The following is a 7,051-nucleotide window of genomic DNA, read 5'->3' as shown; positions in this document are numbered from 1 at the left end:
CTTTTAAATACATCGGAACTAGAACTAATCTCACAAAAACGACAGGTTTTTGAAATCGCGAGCTCGCTGGGCGGTATTTTCGCGACAAAAGGATTCACAGTTAGAAATGTCAAACGTATAGAATTAATGACAGCAACCTTTTATTCGGAACTATTGTTTTGTGTAACATTCTTTTGTCCATTATAGCGTTCATAATGGCAGTGTTTAGTATCATTGCTTTTGTGATTTTTTGAAGTTCATTGTGGCCACGTGGCGCGCTCTGCGTGCGTGCTAGATTTCTAGAAAAGCAAAGGACAATGGGTCTTCATGCTCATTAAAACAAAATGGCGATCCGTTACGCACTCAAAGATTTTAGCTGACGTAAGTATAATGTAGAATACTATAGCTAATTAGTGAGTTTGTATTTTACTTGCTACCGATTATAACTGGAACTAAATTATTTAAGACAGATCTAGATTTGAAATAAGAAAGAAGCTATCCTAAACTCTAAAGTAACTATCCTATTTATCTCTATGAAAAATATAGGTACTCTATTCATACTAAATTATCTAGTATCTACCAAGTCTATCTGTCCGTCTATTTTTCTGTGTGTTCGCTTGTTATTGTGTTCCGAAAAGGATATATGATAGTTCTGTTTCAAAAACGTGTACGGTTATAGTTATCGGCCATTTCTATCTGAACTTCATATTAATATTAAATGTTATCATAGTATTCATACTAGTACCATTAGAGTTACCATAAGTTTTATAATTAATGGATGAACTCGAACAATGTTATAAGCATCTCTTACAATTATTAATAATGTTTTCATTATTAATTATTTATGCTTATATATAAACGATTACATATTATGAAACATAATATTAACAAAATTAAGACCGTAATAAATTAATGGACTCAAAGGATGGACATTAATAGGAATTCTATTAATGACTCAACTGGGACTTAAAACGAAAAGCGTTCTCGGATGAATATTTAATAACACTAAATCATCCTTTCGACTCCAGCATTCCGACATAGTCGAAATATAACAACATCTCCATGAAATTACTTTTAAATTATATTCTGACAGCTATACTTTTTTATTTCGCAGATTTTAGCTGCGATCTGCCATTTTGACAGGCATAGACTACAGCCCAGATTATTTGCATATTTTTCGAGACACGCAAAGAATTCTATCAGATACACAGGATGTTCTATTAACATAATTTGGTCGTATGCATATTTGTTTTTTTTTTTTAATTTACAGTTGCATTTTGATGCCAAGGATGGAGGTAAAAACTTGAAGGTTAACAGATTACAAAGATCGTCTTCAGATAAGAGATACAGTCTGTAACAAAAGTGCAATTGTACATACTTTTATGTTAAAACACCAACAATAAAAAATTCAACAAACTTGTCTTTAAATATTTTCTTATTTACTTACGTATAAATTTTAACGAAATCTTGTTTTATTTTTACCTTCTTTAATTTTGTTCTCCACTTTTTTGATATAAGATGTCACCGAGCAAGTTTTGATGCTGTTTCTTCTCGCCAAGCTAATAGTTCCCAAACCGGTGGTAGGCATCAATATTGTCTCTACATTAAAAAAAGTATTGTACAACGCCAATTTTGAATAGACTTTTGATTTTTATAGGGGAGATTTTATAGCCTGTGGCCACCAGAGATTACCTTTTTTGTTTTTGAAACGAAGTTCCTTATCGCGCATTCGACGTAAATCTGAAGGCTAGACAGAACGATATTTGACCTTGATTTGACCTCGACACTTTTTTTACTACCTACATGTTAGGCAGAGGGCGTTGATAGTAAGTATTCCTGTGTGTCAACTAGATAACGTTTTTTTAATAAATAGCGACGCGTGGTTCCTGGGCGTCAATAGATGGCGTTTTTATTTTTAATAATTTCATAAGAAATAACTTCGTTCCATTCGGGTGTCCCTTGACACATCTCAAGTTTTTTATTAATATTAGGGTTAACAAGCTTAATGTTTTACGTAGTTTATACTAAGCTCACCTATTTAGAATCATGTTCATTATAGACGCCCAATATACAGTAATCCAGGCTAATTTTCATCGTGATTGTACTGTCGGTGTGCGGCTTACACTAATAGTGCTAATGACTAGGGATTATGGCAGCAGCCCTTCCTGTTTAGACTTATGTTAAAGGTTTTTTTTGCATCTGCATTGTTGTGACTCATGAGTCATGCCACAAAATATATTTTTGAGCTTACCAATATCTGCTTATCCATCGAAACAAATATTAATGCGTTAGTCTGTTTCTGTCTATAATTTTCTTACTCTTTAACCGCTGAACCGATTTGAAAGCACCGAAAAACGTCAATGCGACGAAGTTGCGGGCAATAATAATGGCCTGTTTCACCACTTCCTGATAAGTGCCGAATATACTATCCACCACTTAACTTGACAAATGAAGTATGGAGAATCTGTCAAAAAAGTTGTGAATAGCCAGGCACTTTATCAGAAAGTGGTGAAACATGCCCTTAGGGCCCGTTGTTTGATCGCTAGTACTAATAGTTAAAAACTGCTAGTTAAACTAACTATTGGTTAGAAATTACAAAATGTTGTTTTTCAATCGATACTTAAGCTAACTGTAGTAAAAGTTTTTGACAAATTGTTAAATACTTTGACCACGCTCGGACTGCGTAGTTAACATTGACCATTAGTTTGATTTGTTTGTTGTAATTGTAATATCTAGTCGAGTTGAGATACTTTGCTGCCCAAAAAGAGTGCATTTATAAAAAAAATATGGATTTAAATGTACTTATACATTTCGATGACTCGGAAAGTTCTTCTGATGAAGAAATCATTCTAGAATGCGTTTTAACACGCCGCGCCGCCCGAAAACACATCGCTCTAGAATTGTGCAGCTAGCTGCTAGACTATTGGGATGAAGTCGAATTTGTCGAAAGGTTTAGAATGTCCAAAGAAACAGTACTTTGGATAGTTGCTGAAGTGATTAAGTCTACATTGTGTACTTTTTACTAAATAGGTAAGTAGCCAGTAGGTACCAACAACAACAGTGCTGTATTACATAAATATTTAAACCTGGCTACCATAAAAAACACAAAAAGGGGTATTTTTATGCAAAAAGTTTAAATAAGTCATAAAGTTTCTAAAAAATTGAGAAAACACGTGCAAAAATTAAAAACAATTGTATTTTTTACAGAAGTCCCCATGAGCCAATAAACCACTGATCTCCATTACACATGTACGCTGGATCTATGATAACCACTTTTTTTTTGTGCCATTTGAAGCGGAATCAGCGCCCCCATTATTAGGACCGAGAACTAAATTTGACGTAACCATTGGTAACCATGTATGTATTTTAATTCTCTATGGCTTAATCGTTCGAATTGTTTTCGTGTTTTTAAAGTGTTTTAAAAGGTTTTACGCGATTAAGTAATATATAAATAAGTGGTGGTAGTTCATAGTTAAACTATGAAAGGGTGTATGTTATGTGAAACACGGTACAAAAAGGGATGTGGGGTTACATTTCACAAGTAAGTGATTTTAACAGCTCATTTCTACGATATTAAACTTTTATTGATAATATAGGCACTTAAAAATGTGGCACTAATCTTATTATACCGTATTCACCACATATTTACCTTTGTTTTACCGATTTTTGATAAACAATAAAATTCAATAGTGCTGGAGTTTTCTGTCGATAAAACTTATCGATATCTATAATAATTGTATTGAAATCTCCGATAACCGATTTTTATTATCAAATACATATTATGCTCTTAAAATAATTGACAGGTTTCCGTCTGACGAAGGAAGACTGGAATTATGGTTGAAAAAAATTGAAAAGCCTGGTTGGCGTCCGAAAATTGCTATTACCGCTTGCCGTTACTATTTGAAGTGCACAAACGTTCTCTGTGAAAATACAAGGCGCAAAACTACCATTTGATCGTGATTATGTTTGGAAAGTTTATTTCAGCGTCTACTCTTTCTTGACAGACTGTAACTGTGTAACGGTAACTAATAAAATATAATGTTAAAGTATCGCACATATATTTTTATTATTTATAAATACCTTACCTACTCCACCCTAATAAAAAAATGTATTCAAACGTTCCATATTTATTTATGGATCGCATTATCCAATTAGTTAATTTCCCTCGCACTTCTGCAATCAGCACCAAAATGGCGAAAATCAAATGAGATAAAGTAAATCGATAAAAATTGGCTTGCTAGATGCATAAATAAATATGGAACTTTTATATTATTACAAGACTTTCCGCGCGGCTTCTCTCACGTAAATATCTAATTACACAGACAAATTGGTCCACAAAAAATAGCCTATATAATCCTTCACGTTATACATTCCCCCGCTTTTTCCACACTTTCCTCTATTTCTTAGCCCCTATTAGTCTCAGCGTGATAAAATATATAAAATGGCCTGTCTAACACTGAAATAATTGTTCAAATTGGACCAGCAGTTCCTGAGATTAGAGCGTTCACACAAACAAACTCTTCCGCTGTATAATATTATATGATGAGATTAGTTAGGGTCTAATCACACAGAACACTTATTCAGCTTTGTTCAGCTTTAATACGATACACTGTAGCACTACTTTGATAATATTAGAAAATACAATACAACAAAGTTTTCGTAGTGCTAACTGGTAAAAATAAATGGAATATAGATAGGTTCTGCTACTTCACGTTATCTACGTATGAAATGGTTGTTAATTTATTACGCCTATCTAAATTACGGAGAGGAAGTAATCTTTAATGCAAATATGTAGCGTTTGTATTATTCAATTTAATATTTTGTCCTAATGGTCGATTATCTGAATCTGGAAACATTTCATCGATAATAGAAAAGACAGTTGTACATCACTAGTATTAGTTCCAAATACTCCCACTACTGCTATCAGCGCCAATATGGCGACATGATGGCGACTTTCAAACGTCATTTTTACGTCAAATTTAGTTCATAGGAACTAATAATGGGGGAGCTGATTCCGCTTCAAATAGGCACAAAAAATAGCTGTCATTTCAAAGGGTATCATCAGTCCAGCGTACTTATATAATGGAGGTCAGTGCAATAAACCCATCTTTATTTATTATTATATACAAAGAATTTGAGTTAAGTTTTAATTACGTTCCTATGTCAAATACTTTAAGAGCTATTGTTCTTTGAACATTGGTTGTGCGTGAACGCAAAAGGTTCGGTACAGCCGACGTTTCATAAACAATATTACCAGTAGTAAAAAATTCTCCCTGCAGAATTTTGGGTTCCCCATGTTCCTTCAAATAGCAACACAATTGACGAGTGAAAGTCAAAAATCAGTTGAAACAACATATTTCTATTTTAACAACTGCTCAAGGTTTAACTACAGTCAACTAACTAATGGTTACGGATACTATTAGTATTTTTTTACTAGTGATCAAACAGTCTAACATAAATTAGGGTAAATGCGAAAGTGGGTCTGTCTGAAACTCCATAACTCTAAAACTACAAGTAATCCGTCCATAGTTTGTAGACATAAAATTTTATACATACCATCCTTATCCATAATATCATGTTTGTCCTGATCATACTTGAAAACTTGGTCACTTCTTAGCTTCATCGTACAACTACATGACATGGCGTTTTGAATACTGTTTACACAGTGCAAAGGAGATGTATGTTTGAAATCATTGTCATAGTTATTTATAGTGAAGTACACAATTACTATGCTTTTAACAAATAGCTCATTATACGCAAAACGTTAGGGTGACCACACTTTTAGATGGGATAATACAAGAAACTTTACTGTCTAAAAATAATGCATTTCACCAAAATATACGAGCTATATTTTTAATAAAAACTTACAGTCCTTATGATAAAACATTTCGTGACTAGAAAAAAAGCACCATAGATTTTTTCAATTTTTGTACTTACAGAAGAAAATATTTACACAAGAAAGCGGTAATGTCACAGATAAAAGAAAGCCTAACTAATAACTACTCTTCGTATTAGTAACTCAAGTAACCCTAGCACGGCCACCAGTAGAAATGCAAAAGTATAGACAAACTGTGGAGATAAACTTAAGGTGGCGTTCCGATCATTTTTCATTCCGAAAAATTTTATTATAATGCCACTTTATGACAGACTCTAGTCCTAAAAATTCAAATAATATCCTACTCTATGACATATACTATAGTCTGTCACAAAGTGGCATTTTAATTGAATTTTTGTCGGTCGCGATTGGCCGCGGTAAAGATCGGAACGGCATCTTTAGTTTATGTCCACAGTTTGTCTATACTTTCGCATTTCTACTGGTGGCCGTGCTAGGGCTACAGGTCCGCTGATAAACAGCCCTGTATCAGCGGACGTCCTTGTTTAGTTTATGCGTTTGAGGTAATACGAATTTTACAATACTTTAAATAATTAAAAAACGACAAACAGAGCTTTTAATTTTTTTATTAACTTGGTGACAATATTGGAATAAGCATAGAATAATATAGAATAATAATAGCGTAAAAGTTATAAATCCTCGTTTCTCAGCCTTCTTGGTGACCCTACACACGCAGTATTATCGTCAAGTATGAAAGGTCCGTTGTGTAAGGTGCAATCGACCACCCAGCGCGGCTGCATTGTGCGCCTCGTTAGAGGTAGCAAGGTTATTGGGTCATCAGATGGAATTACCTAATATTGATAATAAGAAAGACCAAGGCCAAAGTATCTCCAGAATTGGGAAACACTTTGTTATCGTAGACAAAGTAGAATATTACGGAAAAAAAACTTAATTGGCCTAAACCATAAATAGGAGGAAACATAATATTATTATTGAGGAATAAATCCTTTGATCTTTACAAACACTTCACATTTGATCTTCACATTATTATTATTATTATCTGGTACATAGTTAGATAATATGTTTTATCTAGATACGCGTTAGCGTATCGAGCCAAGTTCAATTATTATTTCCTTTACTTCTATGTGGCTAATGAGTTTTAAAATACTGTGGCGGTACCCACAATTCGCCTAACATTTCTGCATCGCGCTATCGAAGTTTTCTGAGCGCGTCAGTATA

The sequence above is a fragment of the Aricia agestis genome, chromosome 14 (genome assembly GCF_905147365.1).
Source record: "Aricia agestis chromosome 14, ilAriAges1.1, whole genome shotgun sequence".
Taxonomy (NCBI): domain Eukaryota; kingdom Metazoa; phylum Arthropoda; class Insecta; order Lepidoptera; family Lycaenidae; genus Aricia; species Aricia agestis.
Note: the sequence above shows the minus strand (reverse complement) of the source record.